General features: G+C 34.9%; 1 protein-coding gene across 1 annotated transcript in view; it reads right to left on the reverse strand.

The window, feature by feature from the left end:
• Positions 1–16,364, reverse strand: part of NECAB1 (N-terminal EF-hand calcium binding protein 1) — a 282,518-nt gene that overhangs the window by 177,805 nt on the left and 88,349 nt on the right. The gene's annotated exons all lie outside the window — the stretch shown is intronic.

Raw genomic sequence — 16,364 nt, forward strand, 5'->3', positions numbered from 1 at the left:
AATCTCCAAATTTTATAAGCAGTGCATGCAACTCAATATCAAAAAAAAAAACAACCAACCCAATCCAGAAATGGGCAGAAGACCTAAATAGACATTTCTCTAAAGAAGATATACAGATTGCCAAGACACACATGAAAGAATACTCAACATCACTAATCATTAGAGAAATGCAAATCAAAACTACAATGGGGTTTCCCCTGTGGTGCAGTTGTTAAGAATCCGCCTGCCAATGCAGGGGACAAAGGTTCAAGCCCTGGTCCAGGAAGATCCCACACACCATGGAGCAATGAAGCCCATGCACCACAACTATTGAGCCTGAGCTCTAGAGCCCGCGAGCCACAACTATGGACACCCATGTGCCTAGAGCCCATGCTCCACAACAAGAGAAGCCACTGCAATGAGAAGCCCATGCCCTGCAATGAAGAGTAGCCCCCACTCACCACAACTAGAGAAAGCACACACGCAGCAAGGAAGAGTCAATGCAGCCAAAACTAAATAAATAAAATAAATAAATAAATTAAAAAAAAATCATATTTAAAAATCCTATTAATGAGATTAAAAAAAAAACTACAATGAAGTTTCACCTCACACCAGTCAGAATGGCCATCATCAAAACATCTACAAACAATCAATGCTCAGGAGGGTGTAGAGAAAAGGGAACCCTCTTGCACTGTTGGTGGGAATGTAAATTGATACAGCCACTATGGAGAACAGTATGGAGGTTCCTTCAAAAACTAAAAATAGAACTACTATGTGACCCAGTAATCTCACTACTTGGCATATACCCTGAGAAAACCACAATTCAAAAAGAGTCATGTACCACAATGTTCATTGCAGCTCTATTTCCAATAGCCAGGACATGGAAGCAACCTAAGTGTCCATCGACAGAAGAATGGATAAAGAAGATGTGGCACATATATACAATGGAATATTACTCAGCCATAAAAAGAAATGAAATTCAGTTATTTGTAGTGACGTGGGTGGACCCAGAGTCTGTAATACAGAGTGAAGTCAGAAAGAGAAAAACAAATACCACATCCTAACACATATATATGGAATCTAAAAAAAAAAAAATTCTGAAGAAACTAAGGGTAAGACAGGAATAAAGACACAGATGTACAGAATGGACTTGAGGACACGGCGGGGCAGGCGGTGCAGAATGGTAAGCTGGGACGAAGTGAGAGAGTGGCATGGACTTATATATACTACCAAATGTAAAACAGATAGCTACTGGGAAGCAGCCGCATAGCACAGGGAGATCAGCCCGGTGCTCTGTGACCACCAGAGGGGTGGGATAGGGAGGGTGGGAGGGAGATGCAAGAGGGAGGAGATATGGAGATATATGTATATGTATAGCTAATTCACTTTGTTATACAACAGAAACTAACACACCATTGTAAAGCAATTATGCTCCAATAAAGATGTTTAAAAAGAAAAAAAGTAGAATTGCCAGGAGATACTTAGAATAAATAGGAAAACAAATATTCAAAAACTGGAGAGCTCTTACAATTCATTCTATGAGTTTGGTATAGACACAATTTTACATCAAATTTGGGGATTGATCAGACCAAGACAGAAAGAAAGAGTGAGAGAGATTGAAAGAAACCAGGCAGAGACAGTGACTCAGAGACAGTAGATAAAATTCCATTATTTCTACTTATATTTTTGAAATAAATGTTAAATGGTAACTCTCCCTATTTGATTCTTGATGAGTCCAGAGGAAGAACCTTGATAAGTTATTTTTCAAGTAATAGGATATCACTTCCCTTGTCTATATTATTTCCTTAAATGGTTGACCTTTGGCCAAAGTGAGACAGGTGACTCATTTCCACATAACCTAGGAGTCTCTGGTTTTTTGAAGCCATTTTTTAAAAGTTAGTCTCCTACTAATAACTTTCACACAAACTAATTTTTATTAAAGGACAGGTTTTTCAAACAGTAATGAACATGTTATATTGCATTTTATCACCAAGAAATAACTATTGTAAAGATCCTAGGTTAAGACAGGCATAGAAATAGAAATATTAATAGAATATTAATAAACATATTAAGTAGGAGCCACTGACTCCTCTTTTGCAAAAAATAAACCCCCCATAAGATATTCAGAAAACAATTTTCTATCAGTCAATGTCAGCTTCCCATAAATATAAAGTAATATTTATTCATTTATGTATAATACATGGCACATAGTACCTATTGTAGTTGGTTAATAAATATTTGTTGAATAAATAAATGAATATGTAGGTAAAAGATGACTAATTTCTTGGAAGCAATGATCTCAACTGGAATAAAATTGTCAAGTTTGATAATCCGAGTTTTCACTTAGAAACTATTTACAATTCAAAGAAAGAAAGAGAGAAAAGAGAAACTCTTTTTGCCAGTCTCAAGTCTATATCTACTAATTTCTACCTGATAGCAGTGAGGATGGAATGATAGAGGAAAAATTATTTGTGCAAGTGATCACAATTCTAAGGCCCTCCATGAGTAGATTTCTAATTATTCTGAATCACTGTTTTTAATCTGAAGTTGATTAAAAATAGGTTCCCAGGGAAACTTCAAAATAAAATTAAACCGTTAAATCCTTTAGTGAATGAAAAAGGACAATAATGTTCAGTTGATACCCATGCTCAGCTTTCTTCCTATTACAGTTTAACTGCTAAAAGCTATTGCTATTTAGTCTATTTTTTCTCCATGAGAAACCTTTTAAGATCATAAAAGAGAATATACTATTTTATGTAGTAGGAGATTCTTTTTAAGCATTGAAAACTTTTCTTTTACATGTAAATGTATTAAATATACTGGGACAAAAAGAAATTCTTAACTTGAACATATTCTGAATCTGTTAGAGTAAGGAAATATTCACATTTACATCTTAACATTGCATTTCATGTTTTTTAATTCATAGGAGTAGATAACTATTTTAAAAAAGAAACAACTTTTGAAACTGTTTAACTGAGAGTCCAAAGCCAGATTTATCATTTATTCTGTCCCCAACGAGAAGAGTCAGATTTGTCAGTGGCATCACCTTTTCTGTGGTCAGTCGGCCAGGTTCTAAAGTCTAAAAGTCACAAGCAATATACCTTTGCATGCCTTTCTTTTACCTAATCAATATATCCGACTTCTATAACAATCCATCAAGTAACCAAGTCGTTATTGAATGTATTCCAGTAATTGCTACAGTAGTGAGAACAATGTCCTTGCCTCAGAGGAGTTTACAGTTTAGATCTGGAGACAAGATTAATATACTAGTGAAACAATTAGCAAAATATAAGAGATGGCATATAATTTAGTGGTACATTTTGAAAGTATAAACCATACTTATAGAAATTTGGAGAAAAAAGATGAACAGGAAAGAAGAAAAGGTTAGTGATTACATCATAATAATTATTATTTTATGGCAGGTGTTTATATACATTACTGCTAAACTTTGAAAGTTGGGTTTTTATATTGGCTCTATTTTACAGCCAATGAAATTAGGGTTCAGGGAAGAACAATGACCACCCATAGTCCTCATAGCTAGATAGTCGAAGGATTTAACCTTGACCAGTTCCTGAATTCTTTCCACATTGCAGCACTACTTTTCATTGAGTTGAGTGGACCTTGATGCCTGGAAAACTTTACTAGGCAGAGGGGAGGGGCAGGGCTAATCAAGCAAAATGCATAGTATAAGGTATGGAGTAGGAGAAATCTCTCCCTTCTCATTGAACTTGTAATATGTGCTAGATGCTATGCTAGGTCCTGGAATCAGTGGAAAGCAAAAGAGTCATGACCTCTGCCTTCATGAAGTTTAGGCCAGGCAACATGAGCATTAATCAAACACAAAACAAATATAAAATTGTAGCTGATTCAAGAGCTGCAGAGAAGAGATACATATTACAACGAGAAGGCAGAATGAGAAATTTAACGTAAAAAGGAAGGTCAGGGAATGCTTTCATGAGACATATAGATGTATATACAATTATACAAGCATGGAAAAAAGATGCAGAAGATCACACATTAGGTGCTGGTGAAGATTGGTTATGGAGAGTGTGTTAGGGGACAGTGGAAGAGAAGAAACTCAAAAGAAAGTAGTCCTCTGTCATTAAAACAGAATGCACTTGCATTCCTATGTACTAATGATGAAAAATCTGAAAGAGAAATTAAGGAAACACTCCCATTTACCATTGCAACAAAAGGAATAAAATACTTAGGAATAAACCTACCTGAGGAGACAGAAGACCCATATGCAGAAAAGTATAAGACACTGATGAAAGAAATTAAAGATGATACAAACAGATGGAGAGATATACCATGTTCTTGGATTGGAAGAATCAACATTGTGAAAATGACTATAATACCCAAAGCAATCTACAAATTGAGTGCAATCCCTATCAAACTACCAATGGCATTTTTCACAGAACTAGAACAAAAAACTTCACAATTTGTATGGAAACACAAAAGACCCAAATAGCCAAAGCAAACGTGAAGTAAAACAGAGCTGGAGGAATCAGGTTCCCTGAATTCAGACTATACTACAAAGCTACAGTAATCAAGACAGTGTGGTACTGGCACAAAAACAGAAATATAGATCAAAGGAGCATGATGGATAGCCCAGAGATAAACCCACGCACATATGGTCACCTTATCTTTGATAAAGGAGGCGAGAATATACAATGGAGAAAAGACAGCCTCTTCAATAAGTGGTGCTGGGAAAACTGGACAGGTACATGTAAAAGATGAAATTAGAATACTCCTTAACACCATGTACAAAAATAAAGTCAAAATGGATTAAAGACCTAAATGTAAGGCCAGACACTATCAAACTCTTAGAGGAAAACATAGGCAGAACACTCTATGACATAAATCACAGCAAGCTCCTTTTTTACCCACATCCTAGAGAAATGGAAATAAAAACAAAAATAAACAAATTGGACATAATGAAACTTACAAGCTTTTGCACAGCAAAGGAAACTATAAACAAGACAAAAAGACAACCCTCAAAATGGGAGAAAATATTTGCAAATGAAGCAAATGACAAAGGATTAATCTTCAAAACATACAAGCAACTCATGCAGCTCAATATCAAAAAAAATAACCAACCCAATCCAAAAATGGGCAGAATACCTAAATAGACATTTCTCCAAAGAATACCTACAGATTGCCAACAAACACATGAAAGGATGCTCAACGTCACTAATCATTAGAGAAATGCAAATCAAAACTACAATGAGGTATCACCTCATACCAGTCAGAATGGCCATCATCAAAAAATCTATAAGCAGTCAATGCTGGAGAGGGTGTGGAGAAAAGGGAACCCTCTTGCACTGTTTGTGGGAATGTAAACTGACACAGCCACTATGGAGAACAGTATGGAGGTTCCTTCAAAAACTAAAGTAGATCTACCATACGACCCAGCAATCCCATTACTGGGCATATACCCTGAGAAAACCATAATTCAGAAAGAGTCATGTACCACAATGTTCATTGCTGCATTATTTACAATAGTCAAGACAAGGAAGCAACCTAAGTGTCCATCAACAGATGAATGGATAAAGAAGATGTGACATTTTATATACAATGGAATATTACTCAGCCATAAAATGAAACAAAATTGAGTTATGTGCAGTGAGGTGGGTGGACTTTGAGACTGTCATACGGAGTGAAGTAAGTCAGAAAAAGAAAAACAAATACCGTATGCTAACACATATATATGGAATCTAAAAAAAAAAAAGGTTCTGAAGAACCTAGGGGAAGGACAGGAATAAAGATGTAGATGTAGAGAACGGACTTGAGGACATGGGGAGGGGGAAGGGTAAGCTGGGACGAAGTGAGAGAGTGACATGGATATATATACAATACCAAATGTAAAGTAGATAGCTAGTGGGAAGCAGCTACATGACACAGGGAGATCCGCTCGGTGCTTTGTGTCCACCTAGAGGAGTGGGATAGGGAGTGTGGGAAGGAGACTCAAGAGGGAGGAGAAATAGGGATAAATGTATATGTATAGTTGATTCACTTTGTTGTACAGCAGAAACTAACACACCATTGTAAAGCAATTATTCTCCAATAAAGATGTTAAAATAAAATAAAGTCATTTGTGGAAAAAAACCAAACAAACTGAATGCACACATTGGAAGTAATGGTAACTAAATGCTATGGGTAGTTTTCTCAAAGTGATGAAATTTCAGGTGTTTTTTTCTGCTCTTTCTTATGATTTCTATACTGTTTGAGTTCTTTTTTATAGGAAGCATATGTTATTTATCTAAATTTTATTGTGAAGGGAAAGTATTTTCCTAAAGAAATTGCTCTTTAAAAATATTCATTTAAGAAGTAAGCAATGACTTTCAGGTTATTTGTATTTATTTCAAGAATTTTATAATCTCAAGATGTCACAGAGAAAAACAATTGTAACTCTTCCATCAAACAGACCATTTTTGAGAATAGTATAGTTGTAAAAAAGAGAAAGCAGGTACTTAGGGAATGTGTGACAGTAAAGGGAATAGATGGATTCATAGGATTAATAAACTGGAGGGGAATAAGGACAGAATTTATTGGTGCATTGGACATGGAAGATGAGAGATGGAGACTTGTCCAAGAAGTGAGCATCACATATTTTTTAAAGATTGGGGTTAACATTTTACTGATTTGATTTCACCCACTTGGTGGGTATTGGCAAGTAAGAAAGAACACTGCAGTTAGGTGAATAAATAATTTGCCTTGATTCCTCAGTAGACAATTTTTATTTTAAGCAGTAATAGATTTTGCTTCACCATTAGCAATTTTATCATGGCTGATGGGAAGACAGAGTACAGTTAAGATTGAAAGAGGAGACTTCCCTGGTGGTGCAATGGTTAAGAATCCATCTGCAAATTCAAGGGACATGGGTTCGAGCCCTGGTCCGGGAAGATCCCACATGCTGAGGAGCAACTAAGCCCATGTACGGCAACTACTGAGCCTGAGCTCCAGAGCCCATGAGACACAACTACTGAGCCTGCATGCCACAACTACCAAAGCCCATGTGCCTAGAGCCTGTACTCCGCAACAATGAAGCCACTGCAATGAGAAGCCCACTCACCGCAACGAAGAGTAGCTCCTGCTTGTCACAAATAGAGAAAGCCCATGTGCAGCAATGAAGACCCAACACAGCCAAAAATAAATAAATTTATTAAAAAACAAAAGATCAAGAGAGAATTCAAGTTCTTTATTGGGAGGAAGAGGTAACAAGCAGAGAATAATTCTCTAGATAATATTAAAAATATAAAATATCTGAAAAAAATTGGAAACAAAGGTCTTTAATAGAAATGACTAATTGAAACAGTAAAACTCTGTGAGTGCTCTGAAGAACAATGGAGAAAATGAGGTAAGTGCAGAGTGATGGGATGGAGAGTAGTAAGAGAAGTAAGTCCAAAAGCACAAGATAAATTCCAAATGTAAAGGTAGGATGGAGGGAGGGAAATGTTCCAAGAAAGAAAATAATGTCCACAGAGAAAAAGAATAACATTGCTACATTGTAGCAACTCCTACACTGTAAAAATCCTACATTATGAATATAAAAAGAGGAGAGATAAAGGCAGCAATTAAAGCAATTACCTCTATACTGTACATCCAAATACACTCTACTGCTGGAAAGAATCAAGCATCTTTTCATCAAGAATGAAACACCTGAAAGTGAGTTTAAAAGCTGGCCTTGGAACCTTTTGATTTCTGATATACAAAATAAATAGCTAAAAGTCTGAAAATTTACTGAGGTGGCATGACAATGGAAAGAGCTTTGAGTTTTGTTTTCAGGCCGCCATGAAATAATCTCCAGGCCTTACACTACTGTCTGTGTAACCTTGGTCAAATCACTTAACTTTCTGTATCAGATTCCTTAACTGTAGGCTGTGAATAATAATAATAATAATAATAATACCTTGTTTTTTTGTGAAGATTAAATAAGATGATGCAAGTAAGTGCCTGCCATATAGTCATTCAATAAATGTATTTCCTTATTTAATTAAACATTTTCTTTAGAAATTATATATTTTTTAGAAATTATATACATATTGTCTTGATACAAAATTTGGCTTGTCTATCATCTTTGTCAGAGAAAATTAGAACCAATTATTTTTTCAGCAATTATAACTAAGGAGAAACCATTTCCTGTCACTTTAAAGAAAATCTCCTAAAATTGTCTTCTTTATAAATCCCTCAAACTATGCTAATCTTCTTAATTATAATGTAGACTTTGTTGATTCCTCACTCTCCCTACAAGGAAGAGTCCTCAGCCCCAATCAGCACTGCAAATTGTGGAATGGTCTGATTTAGGAGGAAATTGTGGTGGTGCCAATGAAATGCCTTCACAGGAAGGAAAAGAATTTTAAATGTAACTCTTAGGAAGTAGCTTATTTGATTCTCTCCATATCTTCATGAAGTAGATATGCTCAAAGAAAATAAATGGATTTCAGAAATTATTGGAGTGAAAGGTACATTTAAAAATTGAGTGAATAATAAGGAAATTTGATGACTACAGGTTAGTTCCAATGACGAAATGGAATCAATAACTGGAGAACTGGTTATAGATTAGAGTGAGTCTTGGTAAGGTTGTAAGACTTCTATTTTCAGTCTCTAAGAATGTGGCAAAAAGTATACCTCTATAGGATGTAATCAAATAGTGCTTCTCTTAGTTATATACTCAGTTCTTTCTAATTTTTAAATTTAAAAAAATAAGGATAATGTGATATGTGAGAACTGCCCAGAAAATCTGTTAGGTGATTATGGAGAAATACTAAGAGAAAAAAGACCAGGTGTTACTCACTAAGTCTGCCTAAGTTTTTTGCAGAGACTTGGTAGGACCATAAGGAAAAAAAGGGGGATTATAGGCATGATTCTAGTGGAGTATGGGAAAACAGGAACATTGAGAATAGCCACAATCAGATGGTCAAGAAGAGAGGCAGGTGTAGAGGGCTAGGGTCCTGCATAGCTCAATGGAACTAGGATGCCTATTAAAACAAAGATTTCTCTCCCTGGCTTCAATCTTTTCCCATATAGATAGCTTCAGATTTTCCGGATTGACTCCACACTTTGTAGGAACTCTCTGGAGTTGAAACTCTACCAAGCCCCTTTTCCTCTAAAATATGAGTTGGTAAGTGGAAGTCTTTGAGGCTGAGTAGGTGGTTATTTGATCTACAGGGGACTCAAGTTTTGCCTGCCCAGAATTTATTCCCCCTTATTTTGATAATAGCATCCTGGTTCCTTTTCACTTTATTTTTTCCTTGAAAACAGTGATTTTCCAGAGATGTGTATGAGCTCCAAGCCAGGCTAACATAATTCAAGACCAGAATTTTGCTGGTACTACTCTGAAAGAAAGCCAGCCTCTTGGCATTTGCCAAGGTGGTGGCAATATGAACCTTGAGCCTCTCGTAACCATCTTGACCTCTCAGCAAGAGAGCCTGCACAAGAGAATAGCCAACATAGAGAAAGAAGAGGTGAGAGATGATAGACAGATTCCTAGCACCACTGTTTGGGCACTTTGCTCCAACACACATGAAGCCTACCTCTGGACTTTTCAGATACATGAACCAGATAATTATTTCTTTAAGTCAGTTTAATTTATGTTTCTGTCACTCACAACCAGTAAAGTCCTTCCTAGTACATCTTCTGCCCTGCTGTGAACTCTGCTAAGTAAGACTTAGGAGAAGTTGAGGGAAATCTATAAAAAGAATGTTATTCTCTCCCTCCTTAGTTTCCTTGGCTCCTCTGGCACCATGCCTCATTTGGCGTATAAGCATGCTAAACTAACATCATTGACACCATGTGTCAGCTAACTTGTGCCTTTCTGTGGAAAACAGTATACATCTGTTGGGCTTTGTCTGCTTATGCCAAAGAGGCAACTTAATGCCTGGACAGAGGTCAGCCCGCCATCTGGTTCTAACAGGTAAGTCTTGATCATAAAATGCTCCATCCGGACTCTTCGTTCTCTGTGAGTTTGCTCATGGGCAGTTTGGGCTTTGTCTAAATACTTGGAGTACTCTTCTGCCAGTGTTCCTTTGCCCAATCTATATTGCTAAAGCTCAACCCTGACACAGCCAGTGTGTCCACCACACTTTAGCCTGTATTCTCTGGACTTTGATTTTCACTGTGCTCTCTTGATATACAGCTACACCACCTTTTTTCCATTTCCTGATTTCATGACTCTAAGTCATGCCATACTTCCTTAGCTTAGCACTTGGGACTGGGGTCTGCCCTATCCTCCAGGCACTTGGTGTTGCTCTCTTAGTGTTCAGTGCTAGTTGAAGATGTATAGGCTACGTTAATAGGGAAATCTCTCTTACCCACTATTGGAGCTATTGGAATTGGAATGACCTTTCTAGTCATAATGCAGTGCAGGCTTTGGTCTTCAGGCCAACCTACTAAATACTTATTCCTTGGGTACTGATCCTGCCTTCTTTTCCTAATGCCCATAAAATGTGTCTACTTAAGGAGGGCAATGGGTAACTCAAGGGAGAAGGCAGTTTCATCAACCAACTAATCAAGCTTTAAAATTTAACTGTTATGCACAAGTATAAGATGAACGGATTTTCCTGTTTCAGAAGGAATAAAATTCTATCATCTAAAACAAACCCTTTGATATTATTACTCTCCAATTATTATGGGACTTTATCTCATTATTGGTGCATAACAACTGTCTTCAAATATTAGAAAGACTTGTTATAAAATATTCGTATTCTGCATGGCCCTAAGAAATTGAACAAATGAAGTGAAACTTTAGAGAGAAAAGTTTCATGTTAAGTTAAGAAAGAAAATTTTAAACTTTCAAGTCTAGCTCAAGATGAACTATGATTTTTTTGTAGGTGGTAATTTTTTGTGTGTGTGTGTTGGTGTGCTTCAGTGATTTAACAAGTACTGGGTTGAAATCCCAGTGCTCAGCATCCAAAAAAATTATTTTAGTCTGGAATAAGGAACACCTGATCTGAAGACATCAGTTGTCCATCTCTATCATAGGCTTCCATCTGTAGGCCCCAAGAAACTTTCCTGTGTGTTCACTGTCTGATATAACAGCAAAACTTCCATCTGGTCTACTGTTTGGTCTATCCTGACAATTTGGAACTCCAAATTGCTATACTGGAAGAATCATTTTTGCCTCCAGGGGATCATTCTCCCTGCCTGTGCTGTGAATCTCTTCTACAAGAAATTATGCTAATTTCTTCATGTATTCCTCTAACTGACTGAAAAATGTGGACATGCTGGCTTTCTGATAAGTGAAAACACTTCTTTTGATGTTGAAGAATAATTGATTAGATTAGTTGCAGGTGTACAACATAGTGATTCAATATTGCTATACATTACAAAATGATCACAGTAAATCTAGTTACCATTTATCATCATACAATGTTATTACAATATTGACTGTATTCCTCATGCAGTACAGTTCATCCCCATGACTCATAGCAATTCACAATTTTTAACAATATTTGCAGTTATTATAAAATATTAGCTATATTCCCTATGCTGTCAACATATCCTTGTAGCTTATTCATTTTATACATAGTATTTTGTACCTCTAGTCCCCCAACCGTATATTGACCCTCTCCCCTCTCTCTCCCCATTGGTAACCACTATTTTGTTCTCTACATCTGTAAGTCTGCTTCTTTTTTGTTATATTCACCAGTTTGTTGTATTTTTTAGATTCCACATGTAAGTGATATCACACAGTATTCGCCTTTTTTATTTTACTTATTTCACCTAGCATTATATCCTCCAAAAGTCCATCCATGTTGTTGCAAATGGCAAAATTTTATTCTCTTTATGGCTGAATAGTATTATACTGTATGTATGTACCACATCTTCCTTATTCATCCATCTATTGATGGACTCTTAGGTTGCTTCCAAATCTTGGCTATTGTAAATAATGCTGCAGTGAACATGGGGGTGCATGTATCTTTTTGATTTTGTTTTCTTCAGAAAAATACTCAGAAGTGAAATAGCTAGATTGTATGGTAGTTCTATCATTAATTGTTTGAGGAAACTCTACACTATGTTTTCATAGTAGCTGTACCAAATTGCATTCCCACCAAGAGTGCATAAGGTTTCCCTTTACTCCACATCCTGACCAACATTTGCTATTTGTTGTATTTTTGATAGTACCCATTCTGACAGGTGTGAGGTGATATCTCATTGTGGTTTTCATTTGCAGTTTGCTGATAATTAGTGACCTTGAGCATATTTTCATGTGTCTGATGGCCATCTTTATTTCTTCTTTGGAAAAATATCTATTCAAGTCCTCTGCCCTTTTTTACTTGTTTTTTTTTTTTTGTGTTTTTTTTTTTTTGAGGTTGACTTGTATGAGTTCCTTGTATATTTTGGATACTGACTTCCAAAATATAGTTTGAAAATATCTTCTCACATTCAGTAGGCTGCCTTTTCATTTTTCTCATATTTTCTTTCACTGTGTAAAAGCTTTTAAGTTTGATGTAGTCTTATTTATTTATTTTTGCTTTTGTTTCCCTTGCCTGAGGAGACAAATCCAAAAAAATATTGCTAAGACTAATGTCAAATAGCATACTGCCTGTGTTATCTTCTAAAGGTTTTATGGTTTAAGGCCTTACATTTATGTTTTTAATCCATTTTGAGTATATTTTTTATATGGCATGAGAAAGTAGTCCAGTTTGATTATTTTGTAAGTAGCTGTCTGGTTCTCCCAATACCATTTATTGAAGAAGCTGTCTTTTCTCCATTGTATGTCCTTGCCTCCTTTGTCATAAACTAATTGAACATATAAACATGGGTTTATTTCTGGGCTCTTAATTCTGTTCCTCTGATCTATGTTTTCATGCCAGTACCATACTGTTTTGATTACTGTAGCTTTGAGGTATAGTTTGAAATGAGGGAGTGGGATACATCCAGTGTTGTTTTTCTTTCTCAAAATTGTTTAGATTATTCAGGGTCTTTTGTGTTTCCAGGCAAATTTTAGAATTATTTGTTCTGTTCTGTGGAAATTACCATTGGTATTTTGATAGGGATTACACTAAAACTGTAGATTGCTTTGGGTGGCATGGACATTTTAACAATATTAATTCTTCCAATCCCTTAGCACAGTATATATTTCCCTTTGTATGTTGTCATCTTCAATTTCTTTCATCAACGTTTTATAGTTTTCCAAATGGGTCTTTTACCTCCTTGGTTAGATTTATACCTAGGTATTTTATTAGTTTTGATGCAACTGTAAATGAGATAGTTTTCATAATTTCTCTTTCTGATAGTTTGTTCTTAGTGTACAGAAATGCAACAGATTTCTGTATGTTAATTTTTTATCCTACAACTTTACTGAATTCATTGAAAGTTCTAGTAGTTTTTGGCGATGTCTTTAGAATTTTCTATATATAGTATCTATACTATATAGAATTTTCTATATATAGTATCATGTCATCTGCAAACAATGACAGTTTTACTTATTCCTTCCAATCTAAATTATTTTACTTCCTCTGCTAGTCTAATTGCCGTGGCTAAGACTTCCAGTACTATGTTGAATAGGAGTGGTAGATTGAGCATACTGTTGAATATGATGTTAGCTGTGCATTAGTTATTTATGCCTTTATTATGTTGAGGTATATTACTTCTACACTCATTTTGCTGAGAGGTTTTAAAATCATAAATTGGTGTTGAATTTTGTCAAAAGTTTTTCTCCATCTGTTTAGATGATCATATGATTTTTACTCTTCCATTTGTTAACATGGTGTATCCTATTAATTGATTTGCTGATATTAAACCATCCTTGCATCTGGGGGATAAATCTGGGATGAATCCCACTTGATCATGTTGTTTGATCCTTTTAATGTATTGTTGAATTCAATGTGCTAAAATTTTGTTGAGGATTTTTGCACCTATGTTCACCAGAGATATGGGCCTATCATTTTCTTTTTCTGTGGGGTCTTTGTCTAGTTTTGGTATCAGGGTAATGCTGGCCTCTTGCAATGAGTTCAGAAGCACTCCTTCCTCTTCAATTTTTTTTTTTGGTGGGGGGGAGGAATAGTGTGAGAAGGATAGGCATTAACTCTTCTAAATATTTGAGAGAATTCACCTGTGAAGCCATCTGGTCCTGAACTTCTGTTTGTTTTTTACTGATTATTTTTCATTACTGGTAATAGGTCTGTTAATATTTTCTATTTCTCCCTGATTCAGTCTTGGGAGATTTATGTTTCTAGGAACTCATCCATTTCTTCTAGGTTGTCCATTTTATTGGTGTATAATTGTTCTTAGCAATCTCTTATGATCCTTTCTATTTCTATAACATGGGTTGTAACTTCTTTTTCATTTCTTATTTTATTGATTTTGGACCTCTCTCTTTTTTTAATTTCTTATTTTATTGATTTGGGACCTCTCCTTTTTTCTTGATGAGTCTGTCTAAAGTTTTATCAATTTTGTTTATCTTTTCAAAGAATCAGCTCTTAGTTTCATTGATTTTTTTTGTCTCTTTTTTAGTCTCTATTTCATTCATTTCTCCTATGTTCATTATTATTGCTTTCTTCATACTAACATTAGATTTTGTTGGCATGTCTTTTTCTAGTTCCTCTAAGTGTAAGATTAAGCTGTTTCTCTGGGATTTTTCTTCTTTCCTGAGGTAGGCTTGTATCTCTATAAACTTCCCTCTTACAACTGTTTTTGCTGTGTCCCATAGATTGTGGATTGTTGTGTTTCTATTTTCATTTGTGTGATTTCCTCTTTGATTTCTTCAGTGACTCATTAGTTATTTAGTATATATAACTGTATATATTTACGTGCTCCCATGTTGGATTTAAATATATTTATAAATGTTATATATCCTTATTGCATTTATCTCTTTATCATTATGTAATGTCCTACTTTGGCTCTTGTTACAGTCTTTGTTTAAAAGTCTATTTTATCTGATATAAATATTGCTACCCTGGTTTTCTTTCCATTTCTGCTTGCATGGAATACCTTTTTGCATCCCCTCACTTTCAGTCTTTGTGTGTCTTTAGACCTGAAGTAAGTCTCTTGTAGGCAGCATACATATGGGTCTTATTTTTGTATCCATTCAGGCATTCTGTGCTGTTTGATTGGAGCATTTCATCCATTTACATTTAAAGTAGTTATTGATAAGTATGTATCAATTGCCATTTTGTTAATTGTTTTCAGTTCATTTTTATAGTTCTTTATTGTTCTTTCCTTTTTCTTTTGCACTCTTCCAATGTGATTCGATGCTATGTTTAGTGTTATTTTTAGATTCCTTTCTCTATTTTGTGTGTATATCTATTATAGATTTGTGTTTGTGGTTACCATGAGGTTTATATATAACAATATATATATGTGCATATATATATGTATATATATACACACACACACACGATAATTATACTTTACTGATCTCTTAAGTTCAAATGCATTCTAACAGACCTGCACCCCCACCCAACATTTAATATTTTTTATTTCACATTTTGCATTTAAAAAAATATCCCTTAACTACTTATGGTGGATTAGATGATTTTACTACTTTTGTCTTTTAACCTGCCTACTAGTTTTGTGAGTGATTGATCTACCACCTTTACTGTGTTTTCCTTTACTAATGAGATATTTACCTTCATAATTTTCATATTTCTGGTTGTGGTCTTTCTTTTCCACTTAGAGAACTCCCTTTAACATTTATTGTACAGACATTTTAGTGGTACCAAACTCTTTTAGATTTTGCTTGTCTTAAAACTATCTCTCCTTCAAATCTGAATGTTACCCTTGTTGGGTAGAATATTTTTCATTATATATATATTTCCTTTTATCACTTTAAATATAGTGACATAACCACTTTGAAAACATTTGGAAAGAAAGAAGGAAAACATTGAAATATATCTTGTTGGTTAAATTTTCCTCTTTAACTTGCAAGTTAAATTTTCCTCTTTTGTCACATAAATAATATTTTTAAAATATTTTGCTTGATCATGAGAAGCAAATATTTTTTTAGAAATGTAGTCATAGCTGTGCCTATAGTGCAACATAATAAAGCACTTTAAATTTCAAAAATTAAGTAAATCATTTCTTGTAAAATGACTCAAAAAAATCCATCAGTTAAACCTACAAATTTTCAGAGCTCATATTTTATTTTGCCAGATTTGAAAATAAATCAAGTAGATCACTATATACATTGATTGCTCAGAGAAAATTCTGTGTCCCGCATTACCTACATCTCTCAGGTAACACTGATTTGGAGTTCAGCACACACATCTGAATTGTCCAGATAATTGCTGCAATTTCCTATTTTACTACAGTAATATAAAAATGGACTTAGAACAATTTTTAAATGAAGCAAACTGAGATGAAATCTAAGAAACAAGGTAAAATTCTACTTTCTTATTAATGGCAGAATTAGAATTATTTATAACCTATGCTTTGTTTTA

Source organism: Neophocaena asiaeorientalis, unplaced genomic scaffold (assembly GCF_003031525.2).
Source record: "Neophocaena asiaeorientalis asiaeorientalis breed wild unplaced genomic scaffold, Neophocaena_asiaeorientalis_V1.1 scaffold320, whole genome shotgun sequence".
NCBI classification, from domain to species: domain Eukaryota; kingdom Metazoa; phylum Chordata; class Mammalia; order Artiodactyla; family Phocoenidae; genus Neophocaena; species Neophocaena asiaeorientalis.